The sequence below is a fragment of the Balaenoptera physalus genome (genome assembly GCF_965194825.1).
Source record: "Balaenoptera physalus genome assembly, chromosome: 8".
Taxonomy (NCBI): Eukaryota; Metazoa; Chordata; class Mammalia; order Artiodactyla; family Balaenopteridae; genus Balaenoptera; species Balaenoptera physalus.
The window spans coordinates 62,490,207-62,506,418 of record NC_138887.1 but is presented as its reverse complement, the minus strand read 5'-3'; the positions used below and the strand labels follow the sequence as shown (position 1 = coordinate 62,506,418).

Here is a 16,212-nt window from a genome sequence, read left to right as displayed (position 1 = left end):
TGTGGCAAGTGGGGGCCACTCTTCATCGCCGTGCGCGGGCCCCTCACCATCGCGGCCTCTCCTGTTGCGGAGCACAGGCTACAGATGCGCAGGCTCAGTGACTGTGGCTCACGGGCCCAGCCGCTCCGCGGCATGTGGGATCTTCCCAGACCAGGGCTCGAACCCATGTCCCCTGCATTGGCAGGCAGACTCTCAACCACTGCGCCACCAGGGAAGCCCTCAACCCCTACTTTAGATCATTATTAGCAATGAGTCTGTGGCGAAGGTTTGAAGGACCATGGGCTCCCGGGATTTGATTTGCTTACCTTTAGCATCTTTCTCAAAGGTATCCTGACCGTGCCCACTAGAATCACTGGTATGCTCAATAAAAACCTCAGACCAACTTAATGAGACTCAAAGATGGAGGTAAGGGTATAATATGCATTTTGCCATAGGCTTGAGAAGGCTCGAGAGCCAAGGCTCCAGAAGGCAGGATGGGCTTTAGAAGGTCGCTCCTGAAAGGGGCCACAGAGGGTTGCTTGGAGACCATTGTAACTTCAAATATCAGCATTCCTGAGGCCCTTGTCGTAGCTCATTGGCTTTCAAGCTTTTTAAAAACAGAACCCTTTCTTTTTAAAAGTGTTATAGTGAAATATTTCAGGCACAAAATTTTATATGGAAAAAGACAAACACTGATATAACACCATATTAAAAAATTAAATAGTACAGATACCATTGAAATCCCCAATGTACCTAATCCCCTTCCCTGAAGGAGAGAGGAGACCTCTCTCTGAAATTGATATGCAACACTCTTATCTACGTTTTTATGCTTTAACTACACATGTGTATATTCTAAAACAATGCACAATATTTTTTTTATATTTAAACTTCAAATAATTGATACATTTATGCATCTAATTTGTATTTTAAATCTCAACACTATCTATTTGAAATTTATCTGTGTACATATATGTAGTTCTAGTTTGTTAATGTTCTCTGCTCTACAGCATTCCATTAAATAACTAGACTACATTATCCTAGTGATGGGCATTTAGATTGTTTCCAGTATTTCCCTATTACAAATAATGCTTCAGCAAATAGTCTTGTATATATCTTTGCACACATCCCTAGGAGAGAACTCTTTCATTGAAACAAATCTTATACAGTAGAGTACCAAATAAAATGAATGTAAGTGGAGATTCTCTTGTTGGTAAATGAAGTGCTCAGTTCTTCCTGCATCCATCCCTATCCCCTAGCCGAGCTGGCTTGGCTAAACTCAGAAGCCCTTTTCATCTCTGTCATGTAGTATTTCTAAATGGACAGCAGGTAGGGGGGTATAGTTTTGCCTCCTCATTTCAACTCTAGAGGTCTCATAGCAAGTTCTTTACTGTGGTCAGATTGCAGAGAACTCATTTACTGAATGTCTTTTTCACCCTGTTAACACTTGAGCCAAACACAACGGTCTAGCATAGAGGGCTCGTAGTGAGTATTTATGCAGTGATGTGCACAGATGTCTCAGGTCTATCCAAGGAGACTCTCCCCTGAAGAAGGAGTGCCCCTTAGGTGCTTAGTTGGTTAGAGGAGACAGGCTGGGATCATTGGTCTGCTTTATTCACTTTATAGAATAGTCCCCAGGAAACCTGGAGCCCCAGAAACTTGGATAGGGATTAGCGCCAGTTAAGTAAGCCCCAAACAGTAAAGCAACACTCTGATTCCAAGCTGGAGATTCAAGCAGGACAAAGTAGAGGAGAAAAATCTGTTTCTAAAGATTACACTGCCAACACAGGCGTAATGAAGAGGAATAGGTGGGAATATATGGATAACACAGCCCAACCTCATTACACTTACTGGAAAACATGCTCTACCAAGAGTGATATGCAGCCTCATCTTGAATATGAAAGATAGAAGGGTCTGTTTACATACAGACTAGCCTGTCATACAGATTAGGTGGCCAGCCCACAGAGTGAGATGAAGGACATTGGGAAGATTCCTGCCTGAGATGCTGCCATTCTCTGTTCTCATTAAAAAGAAAATTAAAAACAAAAATTACAAGGAAGGTATCCTCTGAAGAAAGATGTATCAGTAAATGACACTTCGGCATAAATTAGCTATCTCAGATTTTTTGTGGAGGGGAATAAGGACATCTTCATTCAACCAGGTCCCTGGTTGAAAGGTGGTTTTGGGTTGTCAAGGCTATGCTTGAGAGCATGGGTACCTGAGTTGCGGGGTCAGGAGGGTTCCTAGCCAGGTGTAGGGGAGATTAAAGGTTCTTGGGAGAAATCTGTAGCTGGCTTTGTTCCAACCCCAAAGGACAGAATAGTGTGAAAAACAAAGGGGCTGGGACTATGGCGTGATGGTGAATTATCACTGGGGATTATATATTTAGAAAAAGTGGGTTCAGAAAGAACTTGATACCTTTCTGACAATTATTCAGAATAATTATTTATTTTACAACCTTTTAGATTCCCATAGCAGCTAATCTAGAGCATGTTCAATAAATGTTTATGACTGACTAGCTGCTTTTGAGAAATGACACAATTTTCTTGCGAAGTTAAAAGCTACTGTGGCTTCATTGCCATGCCCTGGGGGGGGAAAGCCTCAGAATAGCCAATTATCATGTTAGAATCAGCTCCATGTTCAGGAATTTATTCTGCATTACTTCATAATATAGACTTTTATATATAATTGTTAACATTGTACTTATTCCAGGCAGCTGGGTTTCCCTATAATAAAGGCTTTTTTTTTTCTTTTTAATCACCAGTTTCCCTTCAAAATACTTGAAGGCTTCTTAAACGTTCAGAGTCGCCTATCTGGCTGAAAGCCTTTAGCAAGTAAGTCCATGCCTTGGCTTGGCAGAGGTGAATACTATCCAATCAGATTTTTTTTCCTTACACGTCTCAGGAAAATGATAGGCAGTGATTTCAGGATGGGTCAGAAGCCACTGCACAAAAGAACCTGTCTATCTGAAGATATATAATTAAGTCCACATTTCAAACCCAGCTTCTTAACCACTATATCTCAGTCTTAGATCTTTTCTGCTAAAGTTGTGATCATTTTAATTTTGCAGATGATTGCTTATTCTCTGGGAGAGAGAGTTCTAAGGATAATGCACAACTACCTGAATATTTTAATAGATGTGTGTGGCGTGCATATTACCGGTATGTCAGGAAACAACAGTGTTTCTTTCCAAATGTTTTCTGAGTAAGGTGCTATAAGGAAAAAAATCCAATTCATAGATGAGCCAAAAAATATAAAATGGATGTCTGGCTTCTTCTTAGGATGTAGAAAACTAGGCTGCTTTTATTCTTAAAACCTCACCAAAGTTGCTGACTCATCTATGAAATCGCAACTTTCCTTGAATCTACCATAGAGCTGTGGTTGCAGCGCCACCGGCTTACACAAAATCTAAGGAAACACAGGCTCCTCCAAGGAGAGACAGGACGTGGGCGCTTACCTGCTGGAGATGACAGATGAAGCTAATAAGAAGAATTCAGCTAAAATTCTTAACAAATTGCTGAGTGTGGGCTAGTTGGAGAAGACAAAACTCCTGGGAGCTCCAGGCACAAGGCAAATTCATACCCACCCACCCAGTCTCTTCTGGGACCTCACCAGTGCTCAAGAGAGAGACTGGGGACAGGGCAAGTCCCAAAGTTTCCCTAGTGGGGCAGACCTAGGGGAGGGAGGCAGCAGCCCCCCAGGGGAAGGCCCGAAGCCCCCATGGGACAAAAAACAGCTAGGGGAAGTGAAGCAAGCCTTTAGGGCACAGATGACGACCCATGGCAGCTGAGGGAAGGAAACAGACTAAAGCCTGCAGGAATGAATCCTGGGCCCGGACCTTTAGACACTAAAGGTCCTCTCTCTGTGGCCCTCAGAGCAGAGTCTTTTTTTTTTAATTTTAATTTTTTTAAATTAATTAATTAATTAATTTATGGCTGCGTTGGGTCTTCGTTTCTGTTGCGGCGAGCGGGGGCCACTCTTCATCGCGGTGCGCGGGCCTCTCACTATCGCGGCCTCTCTTGTTGCGGAGCACAGGCTCCAGACGTGCAGGCTCAGTAATTGTGGCTCACGGGCCCAGCTGCTCCGCGGCATGTGGGACCTTCCCAGACCAGGGCTCGAACCCTTGTCCCCTGCATTGGCAGGCAGATTCTCAACCACTGCGCCACCAGGGAAGCCCAGAGTCTTTTTTAATAACCCAAGAACTGTCAGCCATGTATGGCAAGGGTTTTCAAAACAGCTCCCATGGAAATTTCCATGAGCTGGACCAAGATGCTACTAACATTAATATTGATGACTACATTCATTTCCTATTGCCCCTATAATGAATGACCACAAATTGAGTGGCTTAAAACAACATAAATTTGTTCTCAGACAGTTCTGGAAGTTAGAAGTCCAGATCAGTTTCACTAGGCTAAAGTCAAGGTGTTGGTAAGGCTGGTTTCCCCTGGACACTGTGAGGGGAGCAGCTGTTTCCCCTGATTTCCTCAGCTTCCAGGGGTCACCTGTGTTCTTTAGCTGGTGGCCTCTTCCTCCATCTTCCTCCCCTTCATCACCTCTGATTCCATCATCACATTGCCTCTTCCACAGTCTCTTCTCCCTCTGTCTCCCCCTTATAAGGACATGCATGATTAAATGTAGGGCCTACAAATAATCCAGGATAATCTTCCCATCTCAAAATACCTAACTTAATCACATCTGAAACCTTCCTTCTGCCATGTAAGGTAATATTCACAAATTCTAAGGATTAGGGCGTGAACATTTTCAGGGGCCATTATTCAGCTTACCACAGTGGCTTTTTCCATATTCGTGCACGAAGAAAGTTAATTATTATAATTTTTTTTGTAATTTACCTTAATGTACTTCAGTTTAAACAGTACCATGAATGTGTGTATGTGCAAGTTAATTTACACTCTAGGGGTGCTGAGTTAACACTTGAAATACTGTAATCAGTAGTCCACATTTCAAAGACAGGTGACTCGACTCTTGCTATCTGAATTTGCTCCACAAGGATGATAGAAACAATTTATCCTTGGGGGAGAAAAGGGGTGTTCAAGACATGTGGTAGCTGGAAGCGTTGTACAGGCCCTTTCCTCTTTCGTAAATCGGGTATAATTGCCAGGTGGGCCCACACCCCCATAAATGCTTCTGGTAGAGTACCCTAAATTCTAGAACTCATTCAGAACAGGTGCCTCTTACCCTCATCCCATGATAAAGAATCCCGTCACCTGATCTGATTAAGAGGTTAGTCGGTCCCATCATAAGAACATTGTTGTCATTGCCTCAGAGTGATCATTTTAGGCAAAGTACTTGTTAAAGTACTTAAAGAGACAGAATGGAATTTGGACCCAGTTTTCAGTGCATGTTTTTGTGCCTACTTGTTAATAAGTAGCTGAACATAGGGTAGAATTCTGTCTGAAACTTGCTTTAATTGAAGCATGGCACCTAACAGGAAGTTTGTCTAGGAGAAGGCAGGTCACTCCTGCTGACTTCTAATCTTCAGAGACTACCGAAAGTCACTGAGAAGAATCTGACAAATTGTGAATGTCCATACTGGCCTAGTTCAGCTCACAACAGTCATAACCAAATGTGCTCAATTGGGCCGTATGTTCCCCCAGTCATTTTTCTTAAACTTTTAGTCCCTATTTCCATTTTTCTGTTTATAACTACCAGCAGATGATAAAGTAATTGAACAAGTAGCAACATGAATATTTGCAAATAATTTCAGCAAAAGCCAAGCCACTTCACGGGACTCTTTGTTTCATGGACACGTGTGCTCGCTGTTCGGATTTTCTATCCCACTCACAGAATCTAGTCCCGTTTTCCGGTACTAAAATGGTTCTTAGCATAAAATCTAGGATTAAATACATTGATAGGTCACAGTGCAAAGAGCATCATAGCTTCGAGGGGTTTTATCAGCTGGATTCAGTTGCATAAATTGACTTATCCTGCCCTCCTGCCTAAATAGCCTTCTGTAAAACCTGCCAATTTCATGCATATCTTGCATGGCATTTGAGTACACTTGACCACAAATGATAAATACAAAATGACAAGGTCGGCTTTATGGCAGTTCCTCGGCTAGAGAGAGGGGACTCCGGGTGCTCCCTTTGCTGGCCATCTGCATGGTGCAGCCTCCTGGTTTCCCGCCTGGGTTTCTCGTGGTTGGTTTGTGTCATTGTCGGTTTGTGTTTTAGAACTCCAGTGTCTCTCACGGTGCTCTCTGTGCCCTCAAGGTAGATGTTTGCCTTGGACCCTTATTCCTGTCCACATCCATGGTGACCCTCTGGGGATAACCCCCAATTCTCTAATCCCCAGTCTTACCCCGGTCTCTAAGCTCCAGGCGTAACATTATATCTGCTCTCTAGACCTTTCCTCCTTCTGGCCATTTTGGAACCAAAACTATCAAATACAGACACTCTCCTTCGCCACATCTGCCTTTCTTCCTGGCTTTCCCTCTTTCACTCACCTCGCAGTCTTCCAGGCTTGGGATTCTCTTTGTGTTCTGACCTTATCTGTGCTCCCGGAACACGTTCATCCCATCTGTGGGCAAGTCCCAGCCCACCAAACACATCCGAGGAGTCTTCCCTGACTCGCCCTCCCCCAAGTCAAGAGTAATTCCCCCAGATCTACCCACCCCTCTCCTGTAGCCTGTCTCAGAACAGGTTTGGATGCTCGCATCCTTTCTGCCCTGCTTATCTTAAACTCCCCAAACTGAAGCACATCATCTTATTTATCTTCCCACCCTCTGAGGTACGAATTCCAGGGCCCTGCATATCGCCCTGAGCTAGAGACAGTGGATGTGGAGGCGAGCCATCTCTTTGGTAGAAGTTGCCTAGAGACGATGCATCCTAATCTCTGTCTTGTTGAGCCTCACAAACCCCCATGGGTACCTCGGTAAATTTCATGATGAGCATTTGGGATCCATGTGGAAAAGAGATAACAAAATAGAGATGCATGGAAAAGTGCCAGCGGAGATTTCCTGGTGTGGGTCAACCAAAGGAGGTACTGGGTTGGCCAAAAAGTTCACTCAGGCTTTCCGTAAGATGGTACCGAAAACCCGAACGAACTTTTGGGCCAACCCATTATTTATAAGCAGGACGACTTTATTAGTATCTCCTGTGGCAGTAGCCCGGGAGACAGTTGAACAAAGCAGGTGAGGAGTTTGCCACGAGTCAGAAAACCACAGTGACGCATTGAAAACCACAGTGACGCATTGACTGCACAGGCCGCTTCAGCCGGGCTGTGAGGGTGCAGGAGCGGTGGGAATGCCGGCCTGTGCGGCCACAGCTGCTACCACAGCTGCAGGACATGGAGCCTCCTGCTTCCCGGCCTCCTGGCCCAGTGTTCAGTCCCTGTGTATAAGTTTGCTGAATGAAAGGATTCCAGGAAATGGTATATGCTGTCAAATTACTCTTCTCTTTTCCATATATCCCTTCATTAACACACAAGAATTGACCCAGAAGCAGCAGTGTGCTGATTTAATACTGAGATAGGCTGAATAATGGCCACCAAAGCTATGCAGGGCCTAATGCCTGAAACCTGTGAATGTTATCTTACTTAGGGGAGAAAAGGTTTTGGCAGACGTGATTAAGTTAAGGATCTTGGGTGGGGAGATTATCTTGAACTATCTGGGTGGGTCCTAAGTGCAGTCGCAAACAGTCTTACAAAAGAGAGGCAGAGAGAGACTTAGCTGGCAGAAGAGAAGAAGGTCTGGTGATTGAAACAGCAAAACAGAGGCGGAGAGAGATGTAAACCACTGGCTTTGAAGATAGAGGAAGGGGCCATAAACCAAGGAATACAAAGAATGTGGCTCTAGACTCTGGTAAAGCCAAGGAAATAGAATCCACCCCCCACCCCCAGTTTCTGGACTCCCTGTCAACGCCTTGACTGTAGCCGCATAAGATTCATTTTAGACTTCTGAGCTCCAGCACTGAAAAAGAATAAATTGGTATTGTATTAAATCACTGAATTTGTAGTAGTTTGTTACAGCAGCCATAGGAAACGATCACAGATGTGAATGTTATGGTTCCTCCCACCTTTAGCAGATCAGATCACAACACAGAGCATTTTGCATTAAATTACCAAGAAATAATTTGGCTCAGAAATCGTTTGTATTTCAAGTTGTCAGAAGGTGAAAATTCAAACATTAAAATGAGGAGGCTGTGAGCTGTGCCCAGGGTGGCTTTGGATTTTGCAGGCAAAGACAGTTCTCTGAGAAGTGATGCTCTTCTAGGGTTTTTCTCCCTCCAGGAGAGAAAGCAATGCTGAAAAATATTTCACACCAAAAGGAAGTCAATGTACGACTTTGCCTTTGCAGCATAGTTGGAAATTGGCAGAAGGCTACGAGTCACTAAGGATGATGGTTTAGATTCAACAAGTCCATCCCTTCTAAACTTGCCCTGGCTCAGATGCACATCACCTGTGGACTAAACTGTTACAATAGCTTCTTAATCCATGTCTTTACTTCTGCTCCTATGCCTCTATACCAGAGATTCTCAACTGTGGGGCAGGCGGAGGAGATGCTACAGGAGACCCAAAGGATGCAAGGGGAGGAGTATATTTCCAACTACACAATCCACCTCCTACCCTCACACCACTACCTAAAAAGGGAACAGTGAGAATAGTTGCTGATGGAGTGTTCTGGACATGTGAATGGTATGGAGGCAAAAGAATGAGAAGCATTGTTCCAAACTAAATAACAAGTATACTAAAACATTCAACTGGCTGTGTCACACCTGTTCTTAAAACTCTTCCAGGTTATACACCCAAGAGAAATGAAAACATAAAAATGTGCCCACGGATGTTCATAACAGAATTATTTACGATAGCCAAAAAGTGGAAACAACACAAATGTTCATCAGAGGACAAATGGATAAACAAAATGTGGTATATCCATACAATGCAGTGTTATTTGGCCATAAAAAGGAAGTTCTGATACAACATAGATGACCCTTGAAAACATTATGCTAAATGAAAGAAGCCAGCCACAAAAGACCACATGTTATGTGATTCCATTTACGTGAAATGTCTATAATAGGCAAATCCATGGAGACAGAAAGTAGATGAGTGGTTGCCTGGGACTAGAGGTTTAGTGGGAAGGGAATGGAGAATGACGACATGAGGTGCGGGCTTTCTTTGGCGGATGGTGATAACGTCCTAAAATCAGGTTGCATTGCTAGTTGCACAATTCTGTGAAAATCCTAAAAATCATTGAATTGTATACTTGAAACAAGTGACTTGCATGGCATGTGAATTATATCACCATAAAAGTGAGCTTTTAAAATAAACAAACCCTGGGCTTCCCTGGTGGCGCAGTGGTTGAGAGTCTGCCTGCCAATGCAGGGGACACGGGCTCGAGCCCTGGTCTGGGAAGATCCCACATGCTGCGGAGCAAATGTGTCCGTGAGCTACAATTGCTGAGCCTGCGCGTCTGGAGCCTGTGCTCTGCAACAGGAGAGGCTGTGATAGTGAGAGGCCCGCGCACCGCGATGAAGAGTGGACCCCGCTCGCCACAACTGGAGAGAGTCCTCGCACAGAAGCGAAGACCGAACACAGCCGTAAATAAATAAAAATAAATAATAAATTGCCATATCTATAAAAAAAGAAAAAGAGAGTAAAGAAAAACAAGCTCTTAATGCGTAAACGAAAAGGAAATACAGTAGGGAATAAAAGCTATGAAAAAGAATGAAATGAAAATTTAAAATAAACAAACCCTTCCAGGCCTTTCTATCATCAGAGCAGTGGTTCTCAAAGTTTGGTGTACATCAGAAATATCTGTAGAGTCCTGTGGTTAACACAAGGACTACTGGGATCTACCCTCAGAGTTACCACTTCATTAGGTCTAGGTGGGGCCCAAGAACTTGCACGTCTAACAGGTTCCTGGTTGATGCTGATAGAGGTGGTCAGCGGCCATGCTTTGAGAATCACTGATTGATAGACTCCAACTGAAGTTCTTCGGCTCAGCCGTGAAGGTTCTTCACAGTCTGGCTTCCCCTGTTTTGTAGCCTATTTCTCTGCAGTCTTTATCTCATCTTAACCTTAACTCATATAGATCTATTTCTGGTCCCCCCATACTTTTTGGCCATATATTGGGTGTCATTTTACCCCTAGTGTCTAGCCCAGTGCCTGGCACAAAGCAGATATTCAGTTAATGTTTCTGGACCATTGATTGGGCCCAGATCACCCCAGCACCCCAACATCTCACACAAACAAGTAACTACTTCCTCCTAAAAGCTGGTGCTACTGCCTGTCCAAATCCCCTGGGATTGGGGCCATAAAGAAAAAGGAATGGAAAAGCCAAACAGTCTTCATGAGGCATAAACCTAGAAATTCCAAATTTATCAAAATATATAAGCCATGCTTCCTTGAACAGACAGCCAAAGGGAAGATGCTAGTTAGATTTACCTAACTTCACTATGCACAGCCTTCAGAAACATCAAGAGGAAATGTAGGGTGAGAGTCTTTTCTGTTAAGTGAACAGAGGAGTACAGCAGGCAGCTTTATAGATAAGCAGAAGGGAGCAGTTCCAGCTGTCACAATGAATGTCTCTTAACTGTCACACTTTTAGGTGTGAAGCCTGGTAAAAAAAAAAAATGATCTTTATATCATCAACATATGATTCTGGGGAAAGGAAAATGCATTTAGACTATGCATTACATGTTTAATTATATCGAAAAGAATATACCAATGTGACATTAAGCCAGGCCTTCCCTTAGGCCTAAGTTATTTCCCATCAGTAGGTTTGGTGAGACCCATTCACTTGTGTGGTGCACCCAAAAAAAAGACTCAGGGGTGGATTACACCCACACTTCATCCCATGATCTCCAGCCACACCGCTGACCTCCACCCCACTGTAAGCAGAGCGCCTGCTATGCCAGCACCCTTGCACATCAGGCCCCTGGCCTCCCTGACACTTAAATTGCTGCCCCTCCCACTGAGAAATTCTGGAGGTATGGTTGACACTGGCACTGAAAAGCCATTATGGACATAGATTGCTTTTAAATGCTGGTAGTTGAGATGTGTGTTACAGGACACATGCCTCTATATTGTTCTCCTAGTTCTATTGCCTATCAGGATGATAGCTACTGAAAGACAGTAGCATTCTATAAGCTGGTTATTCTTTACCAGGAATAAAAAGCACAGAAAGGACTAACAGCTAATTGCCCTCTTAGAGTATTTATTTCACCAGAGGATTCACAATACTAGCTCATCTATGTGTCTCTTTCTGGATATCCTATGGGGACTAAAGGAGTAATATTTATAAAGTCCTATGAATTCTTTAAACAAGAGTATTATAGGTTTATTTCACTCAGCATAATGTCCTCCAGGTTGATCCTCATTGTCACATATGGCAGAATTTCCTTCTTTTGTGAGGGCAGTGAATAGGAATCTATTAGATGTTTATACCACATCTTCTTAATTCATTCATCCCTCAATGGGCATTTAGGTTGTTTCCATATCTTGGCTATTGTGAGTAGTGCTGCAGTGAACATAGGAGGGCTAAGTGAAAGAAGCCAGTCACAGAAGAACTAATACTGCGTGTTTGTACTTACATGAGATAACTAAAATAGTCAAACTCACAGAAGCTGAGTAGAATGGTAGTTGCCAGGGGCTCAGGGGAGGGGGAAATGAGGAGACAACGGGTATAAAGTCTCAGTTATGCAAGATGAATGAGTCCTAGAGATCTGTCGTAAACATAATGCCTAGAGCTAACAATACTGTGTTGTACACTTAAAAGTTTGAGTAGATCTCATGGTAAGTGTACTCACAATAAAAAATATTAAAAACTGAAATAGCTGAAAATAATGATTTGTTTTAAAAAATGGAAATGATAAATATATCCAAGTCTGTTTTTTAAGAAAATAAAGAAACTTACGTTAATTTTAAAAAGTTGAAAAAATAGAAGTACAATGGAGGCTTATGGTTAATACTTCCTATAGGCTGTCCTCAAGCCCGTTCATTTATATGCCCTGTTTTCCTTTCTCATTGCTTTCAACTTAGCATGGTAGTAACCATTCCTGACAATTCAGATGCAAGTTTCAGAGGGGCAGAACTACTCATATATGGAAATTTTTCTCTTGATTTTTCCCTGTAAAACTCTTCTAGACTGTCTTCGTAAGCTGCTTAATGACAACCTAAGAGTTGTCCTTGCTATACCACGGAACACACAGATGTGGGTGGCATATCTGAGGCCAAGAAACAAAATGAAATATTGTGAAAACAAAGTCCCAGTCTCCTATAAAAACATATCTTTTAAGAAAATTCTGTTATTAACAAAGTTAACCCAGGCTTTAATTGCATCATGCTTGCTTCAAGGCTAAAGCAAGAAAACACTTGAGTTAACATTGAACAGTAAAAGAGACAAATATGGTAAAATGAAATTATATTCACAAATTTTTATAAGCCTAGACTCATGCTCACAGTGAAGTTGAAAACCACATCAAGGGATTAGCAGCAGCAGAAAAATTCACAGGTAGGCAGGTTTCAGTCCAACATAAAGAAGAAAGGTCTACCAATTATAGCTATAGAAAAAGCCTTTGAAAATATAGTGAAATGGAAATATTTAATACCAGTACAAGTATGGGAAAATACAAGAATGTTCTCAAGGGAAACATATAAATAAATTATGTTACACCCACGTATTGGACTACTATGTAGCTGTTAAAAAATATAGTAAATCTTTATGTATTGATTTGAAGGGCCATGCTTGCTCTAGTAAGTGAGGTGCGGGAGCGGATAGGGTGAGCGAGTTGGGGAAATTATGTATAGAATGATTTTTAAAGGTTGCTGTGCTGTATATGTGTGTGTTTTTGCAATCTAGTTGAAAATGTGGAAGCTACACCCCCAAACTGCAAACAGAGGCAAGCTTTACAGGGTAGGACTGAAGGGGAAAGAGGGAGACTTTCACAATTTTGACTGATTATGAGGTCTTTGGATTTGATACAAGGATGCATAGTTTTCATTTGAAAAGGTAACAGAGCTTTTTGAATTTGTTACAAGGTCATTGGAAAACATACAAGAAAGGAAAAAAGCTTCTTCTACTCCCTAGCATGTCCAGAGTCTGGATGGCCAGATGCCCTTGAGAATGCTGTAGAACAGATTCTTGTGATGGATGGGAGGAGGACGAGAAGCCCTTCTAATTCAGAAGATCAAGGGCATGCCTCGAGCAACTACTTTCTCTTTGGCATCATGAATATTTCCTTGTTCACTAGGTTCTTCCCATCAGCATACAACATACCATAATATCTCCCACCTTTAAAAAAACTGCCTTAATCACACACTTCACTCCCTCTATCAGTCTATTTCTATGTTTCCCTTTTCAAAAGTGTTGCCTGTATGTTCTATCTTCACTTCCTTTCTCACCATTATCTCTTTTTAAAACATTTTATTTTAAAATAATTTCAAACTTACAGAAAAATTGCAATAATCATACAAATATTTCCCATATTTTTTTCGCCCAGATTCGTCAATTGTTAAGATTTTCCCCCTGTATTTTATTCTCTCTCTCTCATCTCTCTCTCTCTCTCTCTCTCTGTATGCATGAATACGTGTGTGTGTGTGTGTGTGTTACACACACAGTTCTTGTCAAGATCACCAGTGACTTCCATGTTGTCAAATCTAATGATCACTTTTCAGCTCTCATCCAATCAGCAGCACCAAAAGTAGTTGACAATGCTCTCCTTCTTGAAACACTTCACCTGGCTTCCAGGATCCACCTCCTCTTGGTTCTCTACCTACTGGCTACTACTTCTCAGTCTCCCCTGTTGAGTCCTTTTCGTTATAAAAACCTCCTTTTGCTGAAGGGCCCAGGGCCCACTTCTCTTTTCAATGTGCATTCACTCCCCACATGTACTCATCCACTCTCAAGACATTAAATATTATCTATATACTGTTAAATCAAATGTATATCTCCTGTATTGATCTCTCCTCCAAACTCTAGATTTCTATCCCCAAATACCTACTTAAAAGCTCTGATGGAGGTTTAGCTTTTCATGTCCAGATCAAAATTTCATACTATGTGAGCTATTTTTTCCATACCTATCCATCCCCATTTTCCTATAGTCTCTCCCATCTCAGAAAGTGGCAACTCCGTCCTTTCAGTTGTTCAGGCCCAAAATCTTAGTCATCCTTGACTCCTTTAAATTACATCCCACATCCAATCCAGAATCCAATTTACCGATTCCAGTGGTGGAATCCTTTACCATTTCCACCACTAGCACCCCGGGCTAAACCAGCACCATCTCTTACCTGCACTTTGGCAATATCTTCCTATCCCAACTTTTAATTTGTCTTTGTACCTGCACAGTCTACTTCCCACATGCTGCCAGAACATGATTTATATCAGGTTGCTTCTCTATGCAGAGCTCTCCACTGGCTTCTCATCACACCTCATGACTCACTGCATTCCAGTCATCCTGTCCCTGATGTTCTTTGAGTATGCCAGGCATAGGTTCTTATTCCAAACCCCTAAGTAAGAATGCTTAAAATTCCTTCTACCCACTGCCTGAGCTTCTATCCCATTTTTCAACATGCAGCATGGAATGTCAAGGGCTAGGGATGCAGAGTGAAGAAGGACGAAGAGCATAGCCAAGAAGGGAGTGTTTTGACAAAAGAAGCAAGAGCAGGTGGTAAAGGGATTCTCCCAGTCGGAGAAGTGTTGCCCTGAGTCTTTTGTCCCTTTAATTCATACTTTAGAATCTACTATCAGTACAGCTGACAACTCTGGGAAACTGTTTTCCACATTGGCTGCCGTTATTAGGATTGAGTTGCAGTTCATGATTTCACCAGCAAAGTAACCAGGGTTAAACTTGAGGACATTTTGCTTCTTGTTGTCAAGGCTGTTTGCAATGCCACTATCTTATGCAATGAGAAGTGGTAAATTATAAGTACAGGTATTCTATGGCTCAGGAAAAATGGGCTCTCCTTGGGGTGTGAAATATGCTTCAGTCTCCCTAGTTCCCAGATCCATCTCCTATACAAATCTTTAACCCAATACTTTCAACACAAACACATTTCGCTACTTTGATAGCATGTGAGAGAATGTATGTAGCGGATGTCTCAGACTGAAGGAAATGTGCTTTATAAAGAGGTTTATAGAATAAGACTCTGTAGACTTGTAGTTTTCACTGTGGGTGAAATAAATATCAAGTCAAAATATTAAAGAAAGTCATCTTATCCTTTATAAGATAAAAAGCCCACAGACCCAATCCACTGGTCCCTATTTTCTTCTCCACTGCATGTTTCGATCTTTTTTAAAATTACACAAAGTTTCTTTTTGGTAGATCACCATGCATAGGTGTTTTATTTAGCCTCACAGTCACTTCTGTCCCCTGCACTTAGCTCAGTGCCCAGCACATGGTAGATGCTGACTAATATTTATTGAATGAATGCTCTGGAAATAGGCAAGATGATAAATATTGAGCAAGGCTATAGACAGGACTCATTTTTTATTAGATACCTAATATGCACCAGGCATTTTTTGGGTGCTCAGGATACCAAAATACAAAAGACACAAGACATTCACCATCTTACATAGCTCACAGTCTTGTGGTAGGATAAGAAAACAAGCACCTATGATAGAATGTGAGAAGTGCTATCATGGGGGTTATCCAGTGGACCATGGAAACACAAAGGGAACACAGAATTAAGAAGACAGGGAGGGGGATTTCCCTAATGGTCCAGTGGCTGGGACTCCACGCTTCCACTGCAGGGGGCAAGGGTTCAATCCCTGGTCAGGGAACTAAGATCCCACAAGCTGCGTGGTGTGGAAACAAAACAAAACAAAACAAAAAAACAGGGAGGACTTCTGGAGGAAGTGCTACCTAATATGTGCCTGACATAAGAGTAAGAGTGAGCCTGCTGAAGTGGGGGGTAAAAGGATCTCCCCAAGTAAAGGGAACAGTACATGCAAAAGACCTGGGGCCAGGGAACACAGCTTTCACAGAGAACTGAAAGGCTTTCGGTATGACTAGATCTTTGGGAGCTAAGGTGTTAAGAAGACTTAAGATTGGGTGCCTGGATCATACAGAGTCTTGCTAATTTCTGAAGCTGATCTCTTTGGGTATGTGTTTAAAAACACTTTAGATTTATTTTCCTGTTATATAAATAAATGTTTTAAAAATTATAAACTATCAATAGATTTTGGATAATATATTCACATCCACATATTTACCATGGATGAGGGTTTAGTTTATTAAAAAGTACATTCCAGATGTTTTCTAATGGCCAATAGAAGACAGA

The 16,212-nt window shown here is 42.2% G+C and overlaps 2 protein-coding genes across 3 annotated transcripts in view; one reads left to right on the top strand and one right to left on the bottom strand.

The window, feature by feature from the left end:
* COL28A1 (collagen type XXVIII alpha 1 chain) overlaps window positions 1-16,212 on the bottom strand; it is a 145,155-nt gene that overhangs the window by 14,670 nt on the left and 114,273 nt on the right.
* The window catches only part of C1GALT1 (core 1 synthase, glycoprotein-N-acetylgalactosamine 3-beta-galactosyltransferase 1), a 239,440-nt gene that overhangs the window by 140,222 nt on the left and 83,006 nt on the right, over window positions 1-16,212 (top strand). The gene's annotated exons all lie outside the window — the stretch shown is intronic.